This window comes from Hermetia illucens, chromosome 6 (assembly GCF_905115235.1).
Source record: "Hermetia illucens chromosome 6, iHerIll2.2.curated.20191125, whole genome shotgun sequence".
NCBI classification, from domain to species: domain Eukaryota; kingdom Metazoa; phylum Arthropoda; class Insecta; order Diptera; family Stratiomyidae; genus Hermetia; species Hermetia illucens.
This window is the reverse complement of record NC_051854.1, coordinates 39,825,497-39,852,034: the sequence shown is the minus strand read 5'-3', so window position 1 is coordinate 39,852,034 and position 26,538 is coordinate 39,825,497. Positions and strand designations below refer to the sequence as shown.

At 45.6% G+C, this 26,538-nt stretch overlaps 1 protein-coding gene across 10 annotated transcripts in view; it reads left to right on the top strand.

The window, feature by feature from the left end:
* The first annotated feature begins 1,169 nt into the window (after window positions 1-1,169).
* Window positions 1,170-26,538, top strand: part of LOC119658882 (RIMS-binding protein 2) — a 307,235-nt gene continuing 281,866 nt past the window's right edge. For 8 of the 10 annotated variants that reach the window (XM_038066667.1, XM_038066666.1, XM_038066661.1 and 5 more), the window contains exon 1: window positions 1,170-2,213. The gene's annotated coding sequence lies outside the window, so the exon portion shown is untranslated. Of the gene's footprint in view, window positions 2,214-3,269; window positions 3,441-26,538 lie in introns of all 10 variants that reach the window. The other 2 variants (XM_038066659.1, XM_038066658.1) reach the window with 2 other exon arrangements.

Here is a 26,538-nt window from a genome sequence, read left to right as displayed (position 1 = left end):
TGGAATGTCACTATCACAAAGGATCGCCAAAGTAAAGAAAGTTCTCGCGCACTTATAAATATCGTAATACTTCTTTCCGTGTTCTAAAGTGCAACAGAATGGATTGACATATTAGTTGGTTGTCAAATCTAATGTCAAATATTATCGTTGCGTTCGGAAATTTAATTTGTAACAAAACTTAATATCTAGTCTAGATCTAGGTAGTCTAGTTTGGTCTTGAAATATTTATGGAAATTCATAGAAGGTTTAAACGGTGAGAAACAAAAATACTAAAAACAGAAATTCTATTTTCCAATACAACATGTTCTGAGCTGTGAAAGATTTGATGTCTTCTGTCTTTTTAGAAATAAAAGATTGTCACTTGGTTGTAATATGGGTCCGATGAACACAGTGAGTGATTGAACTCTGTTGAATATCAATAAAGTTCAAATTGACTCTAAATTTTATTTAAAAAGAAACGTTTATATGGGAAGAAGAAAAGTGCTGTTTTTAGAGTTTCACCGGCAATTATTCGAATTTTTCTCACCGTTAAACCTTTCCTAGACCTCCACGGACATTTTAAAATCAAGGTAAGATAAATCCGTTCAGCCGTTCTCGAGTTTTAGCGAGACTAACGAATAGCAATTGATTTTTATATATAAAATTGCATAAAATTTGTAAATTAAGGGAAAATGCTGGCCAAGTATCATAGTTACTGGCAAGAGTTACTTTGCAACCAAAAAGTTAGATTGCACTCGCCAACCCCAGATAGCTGCTAATCAGATCTTGGATTCCCCTAACTTTTTATGTAAGATTGATAAGAAATGGCTCCAAGTCACACATTGTTCCACACCTGCGTCGTATTGTTTCCTTTCCCGAGACGTTCTGTCAGAATGGAAGCTTTGAGCACCCCCTTCGAGTAGCCAGGCGAAGGAAGCATATGAGGGACCATGGCCGGAGCATGCGTCCTCCAATGCCACTGGAATCATTGAGTAACTTCTGTAGGCCAGTGAATAGAATGTGTGGAACCAAAGCGAGTGAGTGGTAGTCGCGGCAGATAATGGAAGCCGAAACTGGCAAGTTCGCCGGAGCACCCCACCTGCGTCCGTGTGGTGGTGCTGGGTACTAACTGAAAGTCACCCCAAAATCGATGTGCTTTCCAACAATCGTTGCTGGCTGTTGTCGTCCTCGTCGCCATCTCGTCATATAGTATTCCGTAACGGCAGCGGATAGTGACCCATTTTTGGGGCGGGCGGGCCGTTCTTGTGTCGTTTAGCTTTTTTCTATTAGCAAGTATAAAAATGAAGGATATTCGCAGTTTGCGATAAGTTTTCCGTTTTGTCGTTCCGCTGCGCGTTGCACGGGGTCGACCGCTTAGCTCGCTCGAAAATTCCTTGAAAGTCGAAAAACTTGGCAGACGGGGTGGCAATCTTGTGGATTTTCTCAAAAAACACAGCAGATTCCCAGTGTTTTCGGATCTCGTATATTGCGTGAGTTTGGAGTTACAGGACATTGCCTGGTTAGTTTTAGTCCGAGTGAAAAGCGCAGTGGCTACGGAAAGTATCTAATTGAATGGTTCGGGAGCGCGTCCTAGTTCCTCTGGGTTCCCATTGATCGGCAGAATTGATTTGTCGACGGAAAGGACGAGTGAAAAGCAGTTTGGCTCATTAGACTTTTTTCGTCCCATTCACTGCAACAAGCAATTAATCATTTTATCGAGTAAAAAAGCTGGAGCAAAATCGTCGGAAGTCCGTCTTGAAAAAGCTCCCCCGACACGTACGACTCAACTCGGGGAGCCTCTGGGCGGACAAGTGTGTGTGAAGTAGTCGCTCGTTGCTTCGCCCGAGCCCTGTCCGTCGCGTAAAAGTGCTCCCTATTCCGCGACTAGTGCAATCCTGGCCTCGAAAGACGGCGATTTTCAACGCTTCAATTTATGCAGGATCTCTCGGTTTCCTTGACTGCTGTGCGGGCGTTTGTGGTGCGAATCGACGGATTTTCAAGTGTCACGCAAAGAGGGTCAACAAGTTATGAGCAGGGCCTTCATCGGTCGCCCGGAGGTGGTGCGGAGCAAGTGAAAGCCTAGACGGAGCGCTACGAGCCGTAACAGCCCACTCTGGACCAAGGACGATTGGCGATAAGGACTGGCCGACGATAGAGTATGAAGTCCTGAATCGCGGTGGCGGCCATTAAAAGGATGCTGTGAGCTGACTCCTAAAATTTAACCAGTTTTTGAGGTTTGTTCAGGCAATACTAACCAATACGAATGCTTCAAGCTTTCACGTACACTAACACATACGTGCTGCTCGTTACTATAAGTATCTTTTTGTAAACTGTGCCTACGCTTCAGTATGCCTTGTAGCGAATTTTAGTTGAGATATCGGGAAACGAGGAACGAGTGCTGCCAGATGAAGGCGCCAGCCGTGCCAATTGTATAGGACGATGTTGCATGATTGTGTGCACCCACCTCTGCTTCCATGAATGTAAATGTATTAATGTAGCCCATTGGAATCCCATAATTCTGTATATACGGATATGTACGTGGTATTGATTTCAAGTGTTGGTTTGCACGCGATAAGTGCTTTCATCTATGGTTTCTAGTAAAATGTGTAAATTGTGCGTGAATTCCCAACAGTTCCTTTTCCGAAATGACTATCCTCGTTGACGTTCGCACGTGTGCCAGGAGCTGGCTCACTGTCCGCTTACAGTAGACCATTCCAGCGATAACTTGGCTGACTGGTACCCCTCGTCTAGTGTGTACTAACTTTGTATGCTTAAGCTAATGTGATTGTGTGTTTTGCCTTGCTTTGATGTTGTCCGATAGCATTTGACAAATGAAAGGATTCGAAAGTTGCCTGCGAGCCGAAGGGGGCAGTGAGTAGTGCTCCTACTGGAACGAAATCGAAGGAATATTGGTCAAGGAGACAATGGCGCCGCGAGAGGCACCCGTGGAGGAAGTGGAGAAGAGCGCAGTCTACCCCCAAGTGCGGGATGTTCCATTGAATTTCGTCTCAATGGGTTCCAAAGACAATATGATCGCTTTCTACTGCCGAGCATCCAAGTGAATGGAAAGGAAACCTGCGGCCTCTGTTCAGTGATTTTCCGATTTCCTCGGTGCGCCTCCTCCGTCGCGTTGATTCGCTGTAATAATGAATTGTCTTTGTTACACTGCGTTCACGCCGTAAAACTTACCAGGATAACAATGACATGACCCCTTTTGCAATCTACTATTTCCGCATGAAATTTTAATGTATTTTCTTTTCCTCCCAATGGGAATTGTGGTTGGAATTTAGTTCGATCTGCAAAAATGCCAGTAAATCAGTTCAACAGCGTAGTTGGTCACGTAGAATTGATGTAGATGTGCATGGACTGTACTTGTGCTTTTGGTACTGCAAGGACACTTTCTGCCTGACAGTTGGCTGTCTCACGAACTAGATTACCAAACAGTCAGGATATTTCCAAAGGTGAGTTCATTCAGCCAGCACTTTATTGACTTTTTGTTTTTCTGTTGTTGAATGAAAGCAAATATTGTGTATAAGCAAACAAGCATATTTCTGTACAATCCTAGCGAATGGTAGCAAGGTGATTCGGTAAATGCTGACACCTACGGGCATGCATGGTGGATGACGTCCGAGACTTGTTGTTGAATCCAGTGATATTTAGAGAGAATGTCGTGAAATCAGTGGGCCGAGAGTTATTGCACAAAATATCGCGCACAATACGTGAAACATTTGAATAATAGAAAATTTCCAGATTGGTAGCCCCTGGGGACATCAAAGTTCGTTCACAACCCAGACTCATTTTAGACGAGGGTGCAAAATATCTTCACGGTTTTTTTCCCAGAACACAGAACTTTATGATTTTTTTTTTACTTTCGGAGCCTGGAAAATATCTTCTATCGATGTCATGTCTGTCTATCGGATTGTTGGTTTGACGTAATTTACGGACGACTTAAATATGAGCTTTCAGTAATACCGCCTTAGGCCCTTCTTTCGTATAAAATTGGGTGTGAAGGAAAGTCCGACAAGTACTTTATGAGGTTAGTGTTAATTTCAACATTGGTTGAATACACGCGCAGCTGGTTATAGCAGATGTCACTGTCAGGAGCTATTCAACTGGTAATTAGAGTGCTCACATGGTCAACTACTCTTTTTCTTTATCAACATATTTGTTATGTTTGGACCCGACTTTTTAGTTGCTAAGAATCGAACCAAAAGTCTGTAAGGGTAATATCTATGGTAGAAAAAACAGACAAGGCAGAGCCTGCCTGAGATGTAGCGATGGCGTAGGTCAGGACGGCAGACAGCTTTTAGGAATATCGAATTGGTGGAACTCGTCGCAAAACCGGGGTGTCCGGAGTTCCTTACAAAGGCAGGCCTAGACCGGATACCGGTAGTTGCGCCGTTGATGTTTAGTTTAGTTTAGTTAAATGGGGGGAGCCGCAGCTCCGAGCACTCAGGCCATTATTAGGCCCATTGTACTATCCCCGTAAGTTGCCTATTCAATGGCTTCCCGCCTACGGTGTTCGCAGGCTTTAGCGAATCTGAGAACATTCTCAAGAGGCAGAGAGTGTGCAGATTCCTCTTTGAAGAAAACTTTGCCAAGGTGTCTTCGTCTGAGATCTGAGGATGCCGGGCAGCTGCATAAAATGTGCAGGGCTATCTCCTCCTCCTCCTCACATTGGCTACACACAGCCGAAACCATTACCCCAATCTTTTCCATATGGTAGTTTAAGGGGCAGTGTCCCGTCAAAAGCCCTACTAGGGTTTTCATGTCCCACTTCTTAAGGGACAACAAAAATGCCGCTCTAGTGGCCCTAGGCTCCTTCACAAGGATTTTCGCTTGCCGGCAAGAGTCCAAATTTCTCCACTCGGTTGCGTGAATCCTTGCAATTTCACCCTTCAGAGTAGACTTGACAGTAGATGGTCGGCGAGCCAGTCTATCAGCCCCCTCATTACCGGCGATGTTAGAATGCCCCGGCACCCACATCAGAAATGTTTCGTTCAGTCGGCCAAGTTTCAGCAGCACCTGATGACAACTCCATACCAACTGGCTTGATATGTTGTTGCCAATCTGTCGGAACAGATTCGAATGGTGCGACCCCTCCATTTTTGTCGCAGACATTCTTCTGCTGCCAGTGAAATGGCATATATCTCCGCCTGGAATATGGTCGTCATTTTTCCGAGGGGTCGGGCCAGTTCTATAATCGGATTCGCCGAGAACACATCTGCACCCGATCCATCCTCCGTGACTGTCCCGTCGGTGAAGATTATTAGGTCTGTAATCTGAAAAGACTCATGGCCACTTGTCGACCATTCTTCTCTTTCGGTGATTACGACAGTGTATGTCTTTTCAAAGACGAATCTGGAAACCATATGATCGGTCGGCATCAGGGCTACCGGATGTTTTCCAAGGAATTTCCAGATAGACGCATGCCCGTTGGATTGGCCGCCTTTCCACGCCCCAATGGTATCGAGCCTATATGCGTCGTTGGCTGCTTTCCGTTTCACCTCCAAGTGAATGGGGGGTAAATTTAGGATAGCTTCAAGTGCCGCAGTCGGCGTAGTACTCATTGCTCCAGTAATACTTAGACAACCAAGTCTCTGAATCTGCGTTAGCAGCTTCCTGCTGTTAGCAAAGTTCAGTCTTGGCCACCAGACGATGCATGCATACATCAAAATGGGTTTTATTATGGATGTATACATCCAATATATCCATTTAGGTGAAAGTCCCCAGGTCTTACCTATCGCATTCCTATAGCACCAGAGCAATCTGCAGGATTTCTGGTATTGTTCCCGGATATGATGCTTCCACGTTAACTTGGAGTCAAAATGTACTCCTAAGTACTTGACTGTTTGTGCCAGCTGGATTTCCGCCCCTGCTAAGGTGGGTAGCGTATAGCTGCCCCACCTGACGTTCCTAGTGAACATAACTAGTCCAGTCTTCCTAGCGTTAACCGTGAGTCCATTGCGGAGGCACCAGCTGTGGATTACATGCAGAGTTGCATTCAAGCGGTCACATACTGTGTTCGCAAACTTGCCGGTAATTATTACTGCTAGGTCGTCCGCAAATGCTTGCGCGAAGACTTTTTTGTCCTCCAGGAGCCACAGCAGGGTATCCATCACCAAGAGCCATAACAGTGGAGAGAGAACCCCTCCCTGTGGGCAGCCCCTGAGACATCCTGCTTCAATAGACTTCTGGCCGACCGATATGTGGATTTTTCTCCAGTCTAGCATGTGAAGGATCCAACTGATTAGCAGCGGTTCGATTCCATGCTGTCTTGCCGCATCACAAATTGCCGCAAATGAGGCATAATTGAAGGCACCTTCGATGTCCATGAACGCGCCTAAGGTGTATTCTTTATCGGACATCGCCTTTTCAATTTTTGCCGTAAGTTCATGGAGTGCTGTCTCCGTGGATTTGCCTTTCTGGTAGGCGTGTTGCCTATGGTGAAGTGGCCATTTAGGAATGTGTGTATCCTTTATGAACTGATCTACTAATCTTTCTAGTCCCTTTAGCAGAAAGGACGTTAGGCTGATTGGTCGAAAGCTCTTTGCGTCTGTGTAGGTGGGTTTTCCTGGTTTGGGAATGAACAAGACCTTCACATCCCGCCATTTAATTGGAATATAACCGTGTGCTAAGCATGCACGATATATATTCCGAATGTGTAGACCCAGGGCATCCATTCCTTCTATTACTAGCGCAGGAATGATGCCATCCGGACCTGCAGACTTGTATCTATGGAACGAGTTAAATGCCCATTTCACTCGCTCCAGTGATACTACTTTGCATGCCAGATTCCAGTCTCTCGGTTGAGGGCTGTATGTACCTGTTGGCCCCGAGATTAGATTTTGGATGCTGCCTGGGAAGTGTACTTCAAGCAAATGATTTGCCGTTTCTTCATCGCTTTCTGTGTACTTCCCATTCTGTAAACGTAAATAACCCAGTTTCTGGCTACGTTCTTTGACCAGAATCCGCTTCAGCTTTGAGGTTGTCTCAAGAGAGTTAATCTATTCTCAAAAGCGTCTCCAAGATGATCGTTTAGCCGATCTAATGCTCTTCTTTAGAGCCTTCTGTGCCTCTTTATAGCGATTCCAGCTAGTGCTTGATTCACCCTTCAGAGCACGATTAAGGAGCATCCTTGTCGTTCTCCTCTGTTTTGCCAAATCCGAGTTCCACCATGGTGTTTTACTCTTCTTTGGCATCTTGAGTGGACAGCTTTCTTCGAAAGCTTCTCTCATGCTAGTTGTGATCATCTGGGTTGTCTTCTCAATTCCAGCAATGGATTTGATGCGCCTCCCAGGGATCGTGACTCGGGCGCTCAATTCTGTTTGATACATTATCCAATCTGTTTTCCTCGGATTCCGAAATGGAGTGGGTGGAGGTAGATCCATGCCCATAACGAAGTCAATGCGTCTGTGATCCGAGAGTGTGATATCGTTTGATACTCTCCACTCTCCGATCAGAGCCGCGATGTCAGGAGATGCCACCGTGTTGTCGATGACCTCTCGCCTGACCACGTTGAAGAAAGTGGGTTCATTACCTAAATGTGGGTAATGAACCCACTTTCTTCAATCGCAAATCGGTTCCTACTAAATATTCCAGTAGTCTCGATCCTCTTGCATTGATGTTCGAACTTCCCCAGCATATGTGGTGAGCGTTGACATCACATCCTGCTATTACCCCCATGCCTCTACTTTTGGCATATTGGATAGCTCTGATGAATGTTTCACTGGGAACGTCTTCTGCGTCGTAGGGGAAATATGCAGAGCACCATAGTATCTCTTTATCTCCCTGTTAACTTTTTATGGTTAGCTTAGCCGTTGTGGTGTCGCCATCACATAGGTCGTTAACCAGGTTAGCTTGGAAGTCTTTGGAGACTACCATGCAGGTGCGGGGTCGATCACTTCCATTGGCACACAATAGGTCAGCATGTTGGAAGTTTAGGCCCCTGATTGCCCCACCAACAACCCACGGTTCTTGTATGAGGTATATAAATGTCTTGCAGCTATTGATCCGACGACTGATAAGTGCAGTCGCCGCTTTACAATGCTGCAAATTTACTTGGGAAATGTGGCACCTCATTTACGTTTCAGATGTAGATGCCGGGGGTTGCATGTCCCCTTCAATGGTTTTAGGAGCCGATACTTGTAACGTGACGGTCCCAGCCCATAGTAGAGCCGGCAACCCGATTTTTCCCGAACTTTCTTAACATCAGGTTCGGGAACGCCGATAGTGAGAAAAGTTCCCGGCCTATCGGCCTAGCAGCTACCAGGTAGAAGTGTTAAAGTTGTTCTGTACACCAAGTTGTTCCAGAACCCCGACACCGTTTCGCTCTTCTTCTGGAAGCCAGAGAAAGCACTTTTTGATCGATGGAAGCTCAGAGACCCTTTTCAAGGTTAGTCGCGCACCGTCCCACACATCGTTAAGGGAGGAGCAGTACTGCCTGAGCCACTCGTTCGTGTCTTCGTAAGCAAAGTTCAGCCGTAACATTTTACGGTATACACCTACCGACTCAAAGCAAAACTTAATGCCTTGCGTGGACGCAGTCCTTACAGCTAGGAGGAGTTTCCTCCTAAGCTGTTCGCACTGCTCAGTATCGTAGCCGGATGGATTAGAGTCGTCATACAGGACCCATCCATCGGCTTCGATAGCTTTGACTGCAAATGAAGGCCTAGCCGTTGCCGGCCGAGCCCTATTTGCCGCCTTTTGTGTCGAAGAGTTAGGATCGTCCGAGGACCGCTGCCGCTTCGGTTTCCCCTTAGCCGCAGATACCCCGAACTCTCCTTTCCCCTCAACCTTGGCACAGATCTTTGGTTGTGCGTTGCCCGGAGGCGGTTTGCCCGAAGACGGTTTGCCCGGAGGCGGTTTGCCCGAAGGCGGTTTGCCCGGAGGCGGTTTGCCCGAAGGCGGTTTGCCCGGAGGCTGTTTGCCCGAAGGCGGTTTGCTGTCCGTGGACAGGTGCTTACCCATGGGCAACTCTTTAGCCTCAGCAGGTGGCGCCGATTGGAGCCTGGGGTCAGGAGTACTGACAGAAGGGGCCTGCTTCGGCTCGTCCGTTAAGGACTGGGTCCCAATTGAATTGGTTCCCACTTGAATAAGTGGGGAATCTGAGTCTAGACTCAGGTTCTCCATCGATGAGCTCAGGGTTGCCCCTTCACCCGAGGTTGGATCGTCACGATCGAAGTTCAATTGTGTTTGCTTAGTAGGTTTATGTTTTTGTTTTTTTTTTTGTTTTTTCATAGTTGGCTGCCATGGCCTCAATTTTTCCGGAGAAAGTAAGTCGATCTCGGCAGAGCCCCTTTTTGCCGAGACAAGGCTAGTTGAAACTGGGGGTCGCCTGGTACCCAGAGTTCACCGTTTACGGCCACATCTTAACCCCTGTGACCATTCAGCCCTCGGCACGGTAGTCACACCTTGGCTTGGGGTTTTGATTACCGCTTGGCTTCAGGTGTCACCTCCCGTTTCTTGGAGGATCTTCCTTACTGAGCTCCCTCACCACGTCAAGGTAGGTAATCGTCGAGGGAGGCCGTTGATGTTAGGAAGAATCGAATCGATTCATTGAATGTGTTGCTTTTGTCTTATATGGTTTTTATGTTGCATCTTCGTAGTCCTCAAGTGTTCCAGACACTCCAATGATGCTTCTATTAATGTTCAGACTCAACGCAAAACTAATAAAAAGCAAAGCCCTAGCTCTTCCTTATAGTATCCATCTATCACAAAATGCACAAAGAATTTTCCTTATTTCGTGGGACTGCTCCGTGGTCGTCTGGCAAGTGCATTTTCGTCATCTTTCTGGTCTTCTCCCACGCACAGCATTTTTCCGATTTGCTCCATACTAAACCCTTTCCACCCTAGATGTTTTTAAAATTTATTTTTAACCCGGTTACTAACAACCGGGTACCCGGGTACCCACCGCGGTGTATTTGCATGGATACTCAAAGAAAATTCGATATTTTATTTTGAGTTCTCGAATCGTCGGTTTTTAACGTAAAAGAAAGCTAGTTGTGAGTGCATTTAATTTATTATTTTTTAAAAAAAGAGCTTAAACTTCAGCCATCGCCTCATTAGCAAAGGGGTACTTGGATAACCACAGTAGAAAGCATAGAAAATAAATTGAAGATGTTTTCTATAAATGGATGCAGCTAAATTTCATTAAAAAAACAAGTTGGGAAGCCGGAAGCTGGACGCTTCAGGTATGAAAGGTTTTGTGTATTTCTTGTATAAAAATATTTGAGTGGAAATTTGTCCCATTAGAACCTAGCACGAAATGTATGCATATGTTACCCACTTTCGCGTAATACTAACATTCAATGTGCACAGAAGCGAAAACTTTGACCTATTATAACTTTGTTAGTGATAGGGCAATTATGCGCCATCTTATAGTGTATATTTTTGCAAAATGGTGATTCTAGAATGAACTTAAGGGGGGTTTTGCAGCCAATTACTGAAACTTATAGTGTGTGTGTGTGAGTGTTTGAGGTGGGGGAGGAGGAAAGCCTCTGAGCACTCAGAACTTAGTTGTCCATGGTACTCGATTCTCCCGTCAAACGGAATATCCCGGATCCGTTTATGTATCGCAGGATTTCCGTTAGTGGATGTGATGCTACCCACTGTAGTTGGATCACATCAGCACCAAAACTGTGATGTCTGATGCGTCCTTAGGCGGGGCACTCACATAGAAAATGTTCCGTGGATTCCGCTTCCTCGTTACAGGATGGACACGTATCATCTTGGATAATTTCCATTCTGAACATATGCCCAGTTAGTGAATTATGGCGAGTCAGAATGCCCAAACTACTTCTACAAGTCTTCCTGCTTTTCGACAGGATAAACTTTGCAGTACGTTCATTTGGTTCTGACAGGAAGAGTTTGGTCTATCTAGCAGTTTTAAGGCTTCACCACCTGTCATTATGGGGAGTTTGTTCCCGGTTTTTGATAGAAGCATCAGCCAATGCTACCGACATCCCAATCGCTGATTTGGGTCCGGGCATGGGGAAAGTTAAAGTCTCTTTTGCTAAGGCATCTGAGATTTCATTTCTCTCTACACCACAACGACCAGGCACCCAGAGTAAATCCACCGTATTGAATCTATAATAGAAACAGAATTCAATCGGTTTCTACACTCCTGCACGATCTTTGAAGTGGTCAAAATACTACTTAACGCCCTCAATGCAGCCTCACTATCGCTACAGATTCCGATGCGCGTGCCCTTCAACCACTTGTCAACCATCCAGGTTGTCGCCCTTAGGATCGCATACAGCTCAGCCTGAAAGACCTGTATTGTCCCAAAGGAAAAACCCACTTCTCGTTTTTATTCGAGGGGTAGACTCCCGCTCCAGAAACATTTTCTGTCTTTGAGCCATCGGTCTAGAAGATGTCAGTATATCCTGACACGCATTCTTCTGGTTCGTCCCGATTTTCTCTCCGGTTCACGATAACATCATATCTTCTACCAAACAGATGTATGGAGATCTGAGAATCGGAAGGCATTGTGAAAACTAGATTCAGTTCTCCCAATAACTCTTCCAGTGCTTTGTCTAGTATAATCCCCAGATATTTCACTTCATCGGAAAATTGAAGGGTTGTACCCCTCATCTCTGGAAGGTAAAGACCATTCAGTGTCCTCCTTTTTGTAAATAATACCATTGTGGTTTCATTTGGATTTACTGAAAGTCCATGCCTGAGACACCAACTGTCAATCAAATCAACGGCGCGTTGTGTATTTCTACACACCATTCCGAGATCTCGACCAACAGCTAGCACAGCCACATCATCCGTATAAGCTTGCACGTGTATTGTCAGATTTTGTAGTTCGCATAGTAGTGAGTTCATCAGCATACTCCACAGAAGTGGCAATAGCACATCTCCTTGAGGGCAGTCTTTTAAGTAGCGATCAACACTCACTTCAGCACACAACAAACTCGGCGTTAGCATAGCGTAGATCCACTTTATTAGAGTTTCGTCAACACCATGCTCTCTGACGGCATCACAGAGCTTTTGGAAGGGCACATAGTCAAAAGCCCCTTTATTGTCCACGAATACCCACATCACGTACTCACCCTTCAGAGTTGGATTCTCTATCTTTGAAACCAAAGAATGAAGAGCAGACTCACAGGACTCTCCACGTTGGTAAGCATGTGGGTTTTCATTTAGGAGCTGCCACTTTAGCGTGTTCTCACGAATGTGACGGTTAACCTGTCTCTCTAGACATTTCAGCGAAAATGATGTTAGACTGGTTTACCTGAAGTTCCTTGGATTAGAATAGAAGACTACCTTCACCTTCTGTCAAGAGGAAGGCACGTAGTTTAGAGCAAGACATCCTCGAAAAATATTTCTTGAAAGTTGCTCTAAGTGCTCTATACCTTCCTATACAACCGCTCTGGCTCAGTGTCCTAATTCTCCTTGCAAAACCTTCGTCTTGAAGAATTCTCAAAAACCGCCAATTCAATTCCTCCCACTTCTGAGACCTGTTCTCCCGGGTAGTGTATTTCCAAGAGAGTCTGTGTAGACTCAACCCTGGAGTTCGTGAAAGTACCATTCGGTTTCGCCAACTAAAAACGACGGACAAATACTGTCACCACCAAGTATAGAAGAAATAGTCCGCGCAATTCATTGGCTTAAAAATCATAAGTCGCCAGGAACCGATGGAATTACAGCCGAATTGGTTAAATATGGAGGCGACCAATTACACCAAGGGGTTCATCAACTTGTGCTCAAGGTGTGGGACAGCGAATCAATGCCTGACGACTGGCAACGAGGCATTATCTGTCTCATACATAAAAAGGGAAATATCATGCAGTGGAGCAATTAAAGAGGTATCACGTTGCTGAGTACCATCTATAAAATATACGCCGCTGTCTTGCTAGGCCGGATAGCCCCATACGCCCAGAACATCATTGACCCATACGAAAGAGGCTTCACTCCAAGCAAATCAGCAACAGCAACGGCAAGCGATGGAAAAACTGTTGGAATATGGACATCAGTCGCACCATCTTTTCATCTTTTAAAGCCGCCTACGACAGTATAGCGAGGGTTAAACTGCACACAGCCATGAGAGAATTCGGAATCCCGACGAAATTAATAAGATTGACTAGGCTGACCCTGACCAATGTGCGAGGCTAGATAAAAGCAGCAGGATCACTCTCAAGACCATTCGACATCAACGACGGTCTACGACAAGGGGATGTCCTATCATGCGTCCTCTTTAACTTGGCCCTCGAGGAAGTGATCCGTGATGCTGAGGTAAATGCAAGAGGTATGATCCTCTTTAAGTCCACCCAACTACTGGCCTATGCTGACGGTATCGACATCATAGGAAGAACCACCCGAAACGTACAAACTGTCTTCATCCAGATCGAGCAGGCAGCGCGAGATCTTGGGCTGCACATCAATAAAGGCAAGACAAAGTATATGGTGGCAACGTCAGCACTGAAAACCAACTAACCAGCACTGGCGAAACAGGGAGAATAAAGATAGGGGACAACAACTTTGAGACCGTTGATAATTTCTCCTATCTAGGGTCGAAAATCACAACCGATAACAGCTACGATGATGAAATCCGCGCATGGTTGTTGGCAACCAACAAAGCCTGTTTCAGCTTACAAAGACTGTTCCGCTCGAAACGTCTCACCATAGGATCAAAACTCTTACTGTACAAGACAATGACCTTGCAGTCCTCATGTATTCCTCGGAAACCTGGATTCTTAGCAAGAAAAATTACGAACTCTTGGCCGTGTTCGAGAGAAGAATCCTCCGAAGAATTTTCGACCCCCTGCATGAAGATGGACGATTCCGTGGCCTACATAACAACGAAATCTATGAGCGATACCATGACCGTCAGGTTGTGGATAAAATCCGGCTCAATAGGTTACGGTGGGCGTTTCATTTAATCCGTATGGATAAGGATGATCCAGCCCGGAAAGTCTATAATGGCAATATCTCTGGTAGAAAAAGACGAGGCGGACCCTGTCTAAGATGGAGCGATGGCGTAGGTCAGGACGCCAGACAGCTTTTAGGAATATCGGATTGGTGAACCTCGGCGCAAAACCGGGATGTCTGAAGTTCCTTATTAAGGCAGGCCTAGACCGGATACCGGTTGTTGCGCCATTGATAATGATGAAACCGATTTAGATGAGAAAATTCTTGATTATTCAAGAATTAAATTTCTTTAATTAATATAGACGTATAGGGCCTACAAATAAGTTCTGTCGGTTTTTTCTTTAAATTTGAAGCTTTATTGTGAAAAATTGGTTATACATTCATTGTTCAAAGTATTGCCCATCGCTAGCCACAACTTTCTTCCATCTTTCAGACAATTCATAGATACCATCGCGCCAAATATTGGCCTGCTTGGCCGCTATCCACTCATCGAGCCATTTTTTGAGTTCGTCGTAATTGGAGAAGTGCTGGTCAGCCAAGCCATGCTGCATCGATCGGAACAAATGGTAATCAGAAGGAGCAATGTCTGGAGAGTACAGGGGGTGGGGTAGGACTTCCCATTTCAACGTTTCTATAATAGATATGTTTTAACAGGCTGTGCGACATGTGGACGAGCATTGTCATGTTGCAAAATAATTTTATCATGCCTTTGCTGGTATTGCGGCCGTTTTTTCTTGAGTTCGCGGCTCAAACGCATCATTTGAGGTCGGTAGAGTTTGCCCGTGACCATTTCGTTCGGTTTTAGCAGCTCATAGTATACCACACCCAGCTGGTCCCACCATATACACGGCATGATCTTCTCACCATGAATATTCGCTTTGGCCGTCGATGATGAGGCATGGCCGGGGTATCCCCACGTTGCCCGACGCTTGGGATTATCGTAATGGATCCACTTTTCATCGCCAGTAACTATTCGATGCAGAAAACCCTCCTTTCTTGTCGTTGGAGCAGATGTTCGCACGTGAAAAAACGGCGTTCGACGTCTCTTGGCTTCAGTTCATACGGAACCCAATTTCCGACCTTTCGGATCATTCCCGTTGCTTTTAAACGGTTGGAAATGGCTTGCTGAGTGACTCCAAGTGTTTTTCCAAGCTCTTCTTCCGTTTGCGATGGATCTTGGTCGAGCAATGCCTCTAATTCTTCATCTTCAAAAATTGTTGGCCGTCCGGCGCGCTCTTCGTCTTCCAAGTCAAAATTGCCACTTTTAAACCGTCCAAACCACCTCTGACACGTTCGTTCAGATAGAGCATGGTCACCATAAACTTCCACCAAAATGCGATGACTTTCGGTTGCTTTTTTCTTCATATTGAAATAATGAAGTAGAACTCTCCGCAAAAATACATTATTTGGTACAAAATTGGCCATTTTCGTTGATGAAAAAAATATTGTTGTTTACACTTCAATTAAATAATTTATACTGACGTTTGTGCCTATTGACAGTAGCTTTCTGATGAATGTTTGGAAATGTGGATCAATGGAATAAAAAACAAGATACGCCATCTATTGTGAAAACCGACAGATCTTATTTGTAGGCCTAATACTTTTTCCTTCTCGGTACCTAAATGCCAACTAAATATATTTTCCTAATTAGTCTCATTTCGAAAGACCCTTAACTGATTTTTAATAAATTTTTCTCGCTCGGTTTTTCCTGTAAATAATTTCCACAGTAGCGACAAAGTTTTGCTTGAACACATTTTGTCTTTGGCTTATGTGCTTCATAAATTGAAGAATAATACGGAAAATGAGAAAAAGGAACTGTAGAATAACGACCAGAATTGCAAATCAACCCCGAAAATAATATTATTCAGACATTTCCATTAGCTACTTTCTCCTTAAACTTTGGCACGCACTTTTACCGTCGCAATGGCCTCTGACCAAATATGAATAATTTTCACCTTCAAGATATTCTCTCTGTAAATAGAAATTTCAAATCTAAAGTGATTTCGAAAAAGTGTTCTAGAATTCTATAGGAACTGCCATGTGGTCTGCTGATTTGCTTGGACAGGTTCGGGTGTAGTGGGGGTAGAACAGCGCCGGTGCTTTTACGTCACTATATTGAAACAGACGGTTGATATATGTATCTGTGTTTAGGAACTAACTTCGAACGGTCATGCTGGAATTAGGTTGTGACCAAAGATTGATTACGGATAAGTTTTGGTGGCAATCAAAAAGAAATTACTCGCCATACCGTGGACATTTTGCTTTTGAGTGGAAGAGAAGTTTGGGCCAATGATTTAACTGGAAAAGTTTATGTTTTTTCTCATTTATTCACCCAAATACTCTATTTGCCCTTGTAAAACTTTGACCAGTAATGGTGGTGGTTTATAGACAGGCCTGGCGAGAGAGGATGCGAAGGAGGCGATTCCCTCAAGCCAGGAGTTTTTACGGGGGTCAGAATAGAGACTTTGAGGGATATCAGGGATAATTTTCCACAATTTATAAAAGGAAAACGGATTTATATTTTTTAGTGTTGTTTATATATATATCCTTGACTATAAATATTAGGCACTGTTTGGGAGAGGTAACCAATGCTGATCCAGCCCGTGAAACTCCAAGCTTCACGCCCTGAAATGGTGGATCCGCGTTGTTTTCCTGAGCTTCTCTTTCGAAGCTCTTGAATCTCCCTGGTTGCCGCTGCTGAAAGGGAATATGTGTGAATCGCTCGTCCATCTCGTTCTACGTTTAAGCTGCGACGACCCGTTCATTAAGCAGTATGATGGGCGGTCAGTCTCAGTTGGTTGCTTGGTGGACCAGGGAAGCCAGAGCAGTTATATAACTGAGTATCTGGTTCAGAAATTAAGGCTACCCAAAAAGAAAGCGAGTGTTGAAGTTTCAGGCATAGGAGGAATTTCTGCTTGTAAAGTATCTTCCGTTGTAGTTCTGACTCTGCATTTGGAGAACGGGTCGAAAGTAGAAACGAAGGCACTGTGTGTGAGACGAGTGACCAAAGGGGGCCTCCCCCGCTTACCACAAAAAATTAATAGTTTGTTCGCCGGTAAGAGGTTTTTTTTTTTTGGCGTAGGGTAGGTGAATGCATTTACGCAAACAGTGTTGGACTCCCGATTCGGTACGTCGTCGGACTACCAACTAAACACCTCCCCATCGTCAGAGAGCTAGCCTGGAACCGTTTGCCACGTTATTTCGGGCCAGCCCCCGAACTCCCCCGCCTTGCGGAGCCTTCAAATCAGGGAATTCCTTTCACCAACGCTAGGGGAGAGCAGGAATGGAACTGTCAGTTCAAGGAGCCCCCTGCCATCCGGCTCCTCCACCGGTCGAGTTCTATCTTCCTAGCAACGAGAAGGGCCCGAACATAATGGGCAACACGGTTCCACTTGCCAGCAGTCCTCAGCATCTCTTCCACAATTTTGTCTGGAGAGAGATCCCCTGTGTTTAAATAGAGCTGCTGACGAACCCCATCCCACCTTCCACAAGAAAGAAAAGTGTAGTGGGCATCGTCCACAACTCCATTGCAAAACACACAATCCGGAGAACGCGCCTTTCCAATCTTGTGCAGGTAAGACTGAAAACTTCCATGCCGACTTAAAAATTGGGTAAGGAAATAGTCAGTCTCACCATGCTTTCGATTCAGCCACACACCTAAGTTGCCGATGAGCCGCGCAGTCCATCTGCCTCTAGTTTCATTTTGCCAAGAGAGCTGCCACTCGTCTAGAGTGTGTTGCCGTTCTTCGCGAGCAACCACCTCCCTTGGCTCATCTCCCTTGCGCTTGTATATGGCCCGACGCTCCCTAGCAAGAAGGACAACGGGGATAACTCCCGCGATCACCATCACGGCCGGTTTAGAGACAGTGCGGTACGCAGACGCCACCCGTAAAGCTCACCGTCTCTGTATTTGCGCGAGGCGTCTACGATATACCTCCTTGTTAAGAGCGCCAGCCCATACCTCTGCGCCGTAGAGCAGGACAGACTGCGTTGAGCTCATTAGGAGACGTCGCCTACTAGACGTAGGACCCCCAATGTTTGCCATTAGCCTACTTAACGTCGAAACTCCAGCCGCAGCCTTGTTCGCTGCTGGTTGGATTTGCTCAGAAAAGCTCATCTTTGAGTCAAGAGTCAACCCGAGGTACTTTACCGCTGATTTTGACTCGATTATCGACTCGCCGAACGATATGGGACGCAGGGTCGGAATTCTCTTCTTAGTCAGGATGACTACTTCGGTTTTTTCCAGTGCAAGGTTGGAACCATGAGTAGTCATCCATCCGCTTACCCGTCGCATCAATATGCCGAATCTGCTTTACGCCTGTTCGACAGTGCGTCCAGCAACAAGCGCTGCGACATCATCTGCGTAGCCAACCAGGCGCGACTCTTCTGGTATGTCGAGTTTAAGCAGACTGTCATAGGTAGCGTTCCAGAGGTCCGGCCCTAGGATGGATCCCTGTGCTACCCTCGACGTGACCTTCATCCACCTTTGACCCTCTAGTGTTTCATAGAGCAGGGAGCGGTTCCTCAGATAGTCCCTCAAAATCCGTAAGAGATAGTTCGGCACGTTGAAGGTATTGTCTAGTGTGCCTAGAATGTCTTTCCATCTTACGGAATTGAAGGCGTTTCCGAAGTCAAGCGTTACGAGGAGCACCACCCGTCGATTTCGGCGGCTATGTGCCTCTGCTCGTCGAACGACGTCCACGACCTGCATGGCAGCATCAATTGTCGACCTCCCTGCCCTAAGACCAAACTGCCGGGGAGATAAATCTCCAGCAGCGCGTATCGCTTCAGCGAGTCTACTTCTGATGAGCTTTTCGAGCACTTTCCCAGCAGTATCAAGCATACATAGTGGGCGTTATGAAGACGGCAATTCGGGATCGCCTTTCCCTTTAGGGATCAGCGCAAGCCTCGCAACTTTCCAACGAGCCTCTTTCAGGCAAGCGTTGAATGCGCCGAGCAGTAGGTCTGGCCGGTGTTGGAATACCAGTTTGTATACCTCTGCTGGAATACCATCGGGTCCAGGCGCTCCGCAGACCGTCGTTATCAGGTTCATAACTGAATTTACGACAGTATCAGCCGCGGCGCCACCGCCCCCAGGAGTACCCTCCAGCGTTGGTCCACCTGTTCCCAGAGTTTCGACAAACTTCGCGGTGTTCACTTTCGCGACGTTCCATACACAGAAAGATCGCTGGGGTGGCGCACACCGAGAGTTTGTGTCCACCACTTCGAAAGCAATGTATTGGTGGTCACTTGCCGAAAAGTCTTCCAGAACTCGCCACCCGTCCACCAGCGAACTGCGCTAGCAACTCGTGAGCGGTTGCACTCCGGTGCATATTGATTTGTAGGATGCGAATCATGTTGACCGTATCCTAGCTCTTTCCAGTTCTGCTCTGAAAACTGGACACCGCCCCGATCCCGCAGTGTGCGCAATGCTCTCATCAGTCGCGCCACGGTCCTTGCATAGGACGCAGCTTTCCTTTTCATTGCAACTGCTCGCTTTATGGCCTGCCTGACCGCATTTACGGCATATTGCCCTTCTGTCAGGTCCCCGACAGTTTGCAGATGTGTGCCCATAATCCAAACATCTGTAACATTTGGTTGGGGCGGCCCGAATTCGTATCCCACACACTACCCAACCAATTCTTATTTTCCCGCTGTTTAGAAGCTTCCTCGCGATTGCTCGGCAACTGCCACCACAGCGAGTTTTTGGCCTCGGGAATTTGCGGGGGTGATACCAATCCGGACATTGGTTACCTCCGGGCATTCGCGTTTGACGGCCTCTTCTACCTCGTTCTTTTCCGTGAGACAGTCAAGGTCTCGGATTTCTAAAGCACACGCGGGTTCCAGGCTAGAAACCAAAGCTTTTTCGCCTAGAAGCCCCTTGACTACTTCACAGAACGTGACTTTATTTATAGTCTTCGGGGGTAGTTCGACTAAGACTCCACCACCCTTCGTTTTACATATGGAAGACATTTCCGCTCCGTTGTCTTCAGGTTTGAAGCCGGTAAGAGGTTGGCTGACTCGGTTACGGACTATGCCGCTCATGTTCCAGTGCTTCTGGGAACAAACATCCTCCCACAGTTGTTCTTGGAGGGAGTGGAAGTCGCTAACGGGCTCCTAGCTCAAAACACGCGTCTCGGTTGGGTGATTTCCGGTTCGGAAGAGATTTGTGGTTCCAAGATCACCACTACTCATGTGTCTATGGAGGAGTTTGAGCAAAGTTTAAGGAACTTTTGGGACATGCCCTTAGATAAGGGTGGAGAGAACAACCTGGCGAAGGAAATGTGCGAGCACCTGTTTCAAACTGAGCACTACCGGGAGGCCGATGGGCGATATGTAGTACCCACCCCTTGGCGACAAGAAGATATTAAGCTAGGAGATTCAAGAGCTTCGAAAGAGAAGCTCAGGAAAACAACGCGGATCCACCACTTCAGGGCGTGAAGCTTGGCGAGATTTTCTAACGCAAATCAGGAGTTTCACGGGCCGGATCAGCATTGGTTACTTCTCCCAAACAGGCACCCTATATTTTATGTCTTTTTCTTTTTTAGCGTAAAAAATGAAACTCTTTTAGTGATTTAATCGATTGCGTTGTATAATTCACACAATATCATTAACATTTTGCCAAAGATAGCATTTATTGCAGCAGCTGTCATTTACCTTATACTCCTAAATTAGCTTCACAAATTGCTGAGCGCAAGTGGCGTTCCATTCGCTGATTAGAACGTCTTTGAACACTGTTTTGATGTAATGCTATGTTCCCTCACTTTGTGCTTTATGGTGTCCCAATGATGTTCGATTGGGTTCACATCTGGACTGGCCCGGCCAAATCTAAAAAGACAATGCTATTCTCTCTAGACCAACCCCTTTCGGTAGCTGACTTGTAAATAGGCGAGTTAACTTGTTAGAATTTAACACCATTCAAGTCGGTATTACTGAAAATGTGCGTTTATGAAGGCATCAAGTCAGTTTCTTAAACGTTTATATATAGTTTTCACTATTTAGCCAACCTTCACCCGATGCCACTAACACCCATACATTTTAACACCATAAAACTGTTTCCTCTGTGCATAACAGTGACCCTCTCACAATCCAGATAATATGTTATTCTTCACCGAAACAACGTCTCAACGTTTTTTATGCCTCCGAAAAAAACAAAAATCTCCTATTTCGGAATTTGGTGAACCTTTTCCCAATTGCAGTTAAAACCGCAGTAGATCTACAATAGGCAGTACCCGTACTAAAATGACCTCACTTGCGAATGTGCTTGCAGAAGCTTATCTGTACACATCAGAGACGCTAAACAAGGAAAAGGCATAATCTTCGTCAAATCGTATTAGTAAGAGAGAGATCGGTGAGCTTTTGCTATTCTGATACTACGGCGTGCTCACCCATATAGCAAAAAGTTGTTTCACGTATTCACTTCTTTTTCTTCTTTTTCTTCAGCCTTTGTCCCGTTCACAAGCAGGGCCGGCTCATCGTGTTCGGCTTCGCCATTTGGCTCTATCGAATGCCTGATCTGGGTGCAATCTCGAGGCTTTCAAATCACCATCTAGCGTATCAAGCCACTCGATGTTCAGACCAATCTTAGCAAGTGAATTCTCGTTTGCACGAATTGCGTGACCATACCATCGAAGAGGCCTCTCTCGCATCTTTTCCACGATCGGTGCAACCCCATAACGATCGCGGATATCCTCATTTCGGATGAGATCTAAACGTGTGACGCCACTAATCCAACGTAGCATCTTCGTCTCCATTACCGCAAGACGCCGTTCATTATCTTTTATGGTCGGCCAACACTCAGAACCATAGAGAGCGACTGGACGGACAACATTGCGGTAAATTTTAAATTTGAGACGTTCGTTGATACGTCGATCACAAAGGACACCAATTGTGCAACGCCACTTCATCCAGGTTGCGTTAATGCGTGAAGCAATTTCATAACCCAGTTCTCCATTGGCTGATAACGTTGACCCGAGGTATTTAAATCGCTCAGTTCTGGGCAGATCACTGCCGCCGACAGTGATTGTGCCTGTTTCATGGGGATCGGTCGTCAAAAATTCAGTTTTGTTTAAATTCAATCTGAGACCGTGTTGCATGAGGCGATCATTCCATTTTTGAACAAGTTGCTCGAGATCATTTTTGCTATCAGATGCTAGGAAAACATCATCTGCATAAAGCAGTGTGTAGGGCGCTGGACGTTGGATATCCCGTGTGACGGTGTCCATAACAAGGACAAAGAGGAGTGGTGAGAGGGCACTTCCTTGATGAAATCCAACAGAGACACGAAGCAGTTTTGATACACCCGCCATACTTCGAACTTTACTTTTCGGATCGTGGTAGAGCAATTGAACCCAGCGCACGAGTTCTTCTGGCACCAAGTGTTGTCGTAAAGCATACCAGATGAGTTCGTGTGGTACACGGTCAAACGCTTTCTCTAGATCCAGAAATGCAATGTAAAGAGGGCGATGTTTCTCACGGTGTTTCTCCATGAGTAACCGTGCAGCGTGTATTCCGTCAGTAGTTCCGTAGTTTTTGACAAATCCGGCTTGATTCACGGTTATTTCAACGATTTCGCGAATACGGTTGTCAAGAATTCGTTCAAAAATCTTCATGGTATGGGAAAGTAACTGGATAGGACGATAATTTGAACATTCTGCTGGGCTACCTTTCTTTTTCCATATTGGAACAGTGGTACTTTCTTGCCAGTCAGATGGTGTTCTTCCTTCCTGAATAACCCGATTAAAGAATTCACTGAACCACAGTGTTGGGTCCCAGCTCTTCGCTTTCCAGAGCTCAGATGCTATGCCATCAGGTCCTGTAGTTTTCCCCGATTTCATTATTTTTATTGCCTCCTCGACTTCAGTTGCGCCGACAGTTAAGCCCGTGGTGTTTAACGTAGGTACCTGTCGTGGAGACTTAATCCTACGGTCCTCTTCAGACACGGATTGATTTTGTGACCACAATCAGAGCCCCGTTGAGACAAGCAACAACGGTACCAGTCTATACCAAGTGCATGGTTTAGCATTCATACTGATAGATGCAAGAATTACCTAAATCTCTACCGAACTAAGGAGTACGTCACCCGTGTTGAAACGCAACACCACGCCGAGGCGCGAAGGACTCTTCTCGCTTGAGCACAACCACAACCACCATGAAATTCCCACTAGGAGGCCAACCGCGTTCACCCGAAGTATGAGAGTCCAGGGGCTATCCCGGTTTCCATAGTACCAGTATACCCCTGGTAAGGTTTCGTGACCAATTTGCCACTTCAGATGAGTCCCCGTGCAGACTCGGGTCTCATCGCCCTAATTAGGCCTTTGGAGCATTCGCCTACTGCATCACGGCCGGCAAACCAAAGTGAGTACACCGTCTCCCGGTGCCACCACTATGGAAGTTCTCCTCGGCCACTTGGTTTTGGTTTGGCCGACAGGGTTGCCGCCCCGTCTTTCTCACCGCCACCTCTGAGCACCAGCTGCGCTGAAAAGTGCAGGATTAGCATTTGCGTTTTACTGATCCCACTATAAAATGTAGGAAGCTGAGACAATCGTTTGATGAACCATGTATTCATAAGTACAAGGTCATGGGTGTCCGCAAAACCGATTATACCCTCGCCATCTTCATTGCGCGCTCCGAACCCCTTTCCCCCATGGCACCTGTTACCGTCTGCCATTTCACCCAGATGACCATTAAGGTCACCGGCAATGATTATATAATCGTCAGGAGGCACGTGACAAGCCTTTTCATGGAGAAGTTGCCAGAAGGCATCTTTCTCGGCATCAGGTCGACCTGTCTGTGGTACGTACGCCGTGAAGAAGTGAATAGTGCGATCAGCTGATATAATGGTGAGCTTCATCAGCCGATCATCAGATCGTTCGACTTCTTTAATGGCATCACGGAAAGCCTCTGAGATGGCAATGCCAACACCATATTGAGTGTGTGGGTTACCAAAATAGAAAAGTTTGTAGCCATTTTCACCGCGTTCGCGTTCAATGTCGCAGCTTTTGGCACCAGACTATCGGGTTTCTTGCAGAGCGCAGATGTCAATGCACCTTTTGCGAAGGGCTCTTGCGAGTTCCTCCGTCTTTCCAGTTAGAGTACCAACATTTAGCGTGCAGACACGTATTTGTTTTGTTCGTTGTGTGCGGACTAACTTGCTTACGTCCTGACGCCGTCCATGCGTCAAGAACCCTTGCCCATTTCTCGACAGGACCGGGGTCCGTCCTGCCGCGTCGACTGAGGTGGACGTCCTAGCATTTCTCCGAGGCTTGTGACTCATTCTCCTCTCCAATGTTGTACTAATTAAAAGAATAGTCTCATGTTGTTTTTTAGATGTGACGGTATAGGCCTAGGTTGCATTCAAAGCGTTTGTGAAAGTCATTTGTACTTTTTAATGTATCAACATTTTCTAGGGGTGTCTAAAATTTTTGGCCAAGGTCGTATGTATATTAACATAAGGCTTATGAGATAAGAGAAAATTATTTGTAAATTCTTTTAAAACATAATTGCGGCGCAATAGCTGACAAAAAGAAGCTCTTCTCCTCCTTTGAATGGCCACCATGGGCGAACATCTGAAATTCGTAATTTTTCATCTAGAACAGAAAAACAAAAATCTAAAATAGATATAAAAATCAAAAATTTTTTTAAATATTGGTATTCAACTAAATGGTGTCAATTTGAACCAAAAAGTTGGTTTTTTTACGAAAAATAGTCTAATATTCGTAGTTTCCACGACTTTACGACTTGTGCAGCATTTCGTTGTCCGATGACAAAGTGAGAAGAGAATGCATTTACTAATATGAACCCTTGCTCGTTTTTCTCACTTGTTAGCATTTTTTAACTTCTCCAATGCATTCCGTCTAATTTCCGAATTGCCATCCAGATATGCATGCAAATGATGAATTTAATTCTCCTTTTCATAATTTTGTTTACCTTTCCCCAAAATTTATCTTTATAAATTTGCTTGTAAAACCGTATCACCTTTCGCTAAAACTCAATTTCAATATACTTAGCTTCTTCTTCTTCTTCAATAGTGCGACGGGCCAAATAAGCACTTGGCATCCAAGATCCTTTGACCGTGTTTTCCAGTTGAAAAATTTCAGCAGCTTCTTACTGGCTTCGTCCACCGATTCCTTCCACCATTTGCGTGGCTTTCCCACTTGGTGACGTCCTTCGGATGTGCCTTTGAATACCATGTTAGGTATTTGCTTGTCGTTCATCACTGCAATTTTCGTAGCTTTACCAACACCGATGGTGTTGGGTCGTCATAGAGCTGGTACAACTCATGGTTGGATCTAATTCGCCAGTCGGCGCAATTTTTAACCGATTCAAGAATTTGACCTAGAACTTCGCAGCCGTACAGTATTACAGGTCGTCTTTTTCCTGCGCACCCTTTTGCTTTTTATTATCCGTAGGACAGTGTAGTATGATTTGCTGCTGAGTGTTGGCCGACTATAAAAGACAATGAACGACGTCTTGCGGTAATGGAAACAAAGATGTTGCATTGGACTAGTGGCGTGATACGTTTTGATCACATCCTATATGAGGATATCCGCGACGAGACGATGGAATGGTCACGTAATTCACGCTAACGAGAATTCACTTGTCAAGATTGGTCTGAACATCGAAGTCGATGGTAAACGACCAAAAGGCTGGGCGTAACAACGGTGACTTGATACGTTGTATGAGGATTTGAAAGCCTTGACATTGCACCCAGATCAGGCATTTGATAGAGCCAAATGGTGAAACCGATCACGACGAGCTGACCCCGCTTTTGAGTGGGACAAAGGCTGAAGAAAAAGAAGAAGAGTAGTATAATTTGTTAGCCATCATTATTCGTCCTTTCCAACAGCATCCTTCAATATGTTTACTCCCAAGCACACAAAGGTGTGCATGTTTTAAAAATTAAATTCGCACATTGTCAGGTTTTGTCGCATTGGCTCCTGTCTTCTTGATTGGGTTATAAATTTTGTCTTCTTTTCATTAATTCTTAGGCCGACTTCTTGCGATGCTTTATTGAGTTGTAAGAATACTTCCTTGGTATCTGGAATTGAACGTGCCACGATGTTTATCTCGTCAGCGAATCCTACTATTTGCGAAGACGTGTAGAGCAATGTTCCTGTGGTACCTAACTCCAGTTTGTGGATAACATATTCAAGGGCTAGCGTAAATTCATATTTTGTTTTCGTTGCAAAGTTCGTCGTTGTGTTCTCAAACCAGTCCGACGCTCCTTTCGTGGCCCTGTAACTTTGGTTTCCTGTGTAGGGTTGTCAGCCCTACCTAAGCCCCAACCTGGAGGACCAGTTGGTGCAATTTGTCCGGTTTTTTAGGAGCGGGAAACTCGCCTATATCCTTCTGCGTCTATAGTTTTTCATTAAGAAGGAACTACCAGCGATCATCACGGTGAAATGAAGATAGGTTTTGGCAGTAGAGCTGTCGGTTGGTGTTGGTTCAACAGGCGTTTCGAAGGTTTTATGCTCCATCATGTGTACCAATCCACTTTTCGCCCTGGGACCCATACTACCCTTTGACCTCCCGGTAAGCTGTCAGCTTGCTTAATCTATTCCTCTTTTAACAGCTGGTGGTCGAATTCCGCTTCTAGTAATACATCACTTCTTTGTGGGCGATTGAAATCAGGGTCCATGATATTCAATAACTTCTTTCGCTGCATGAATAAAATAAGAG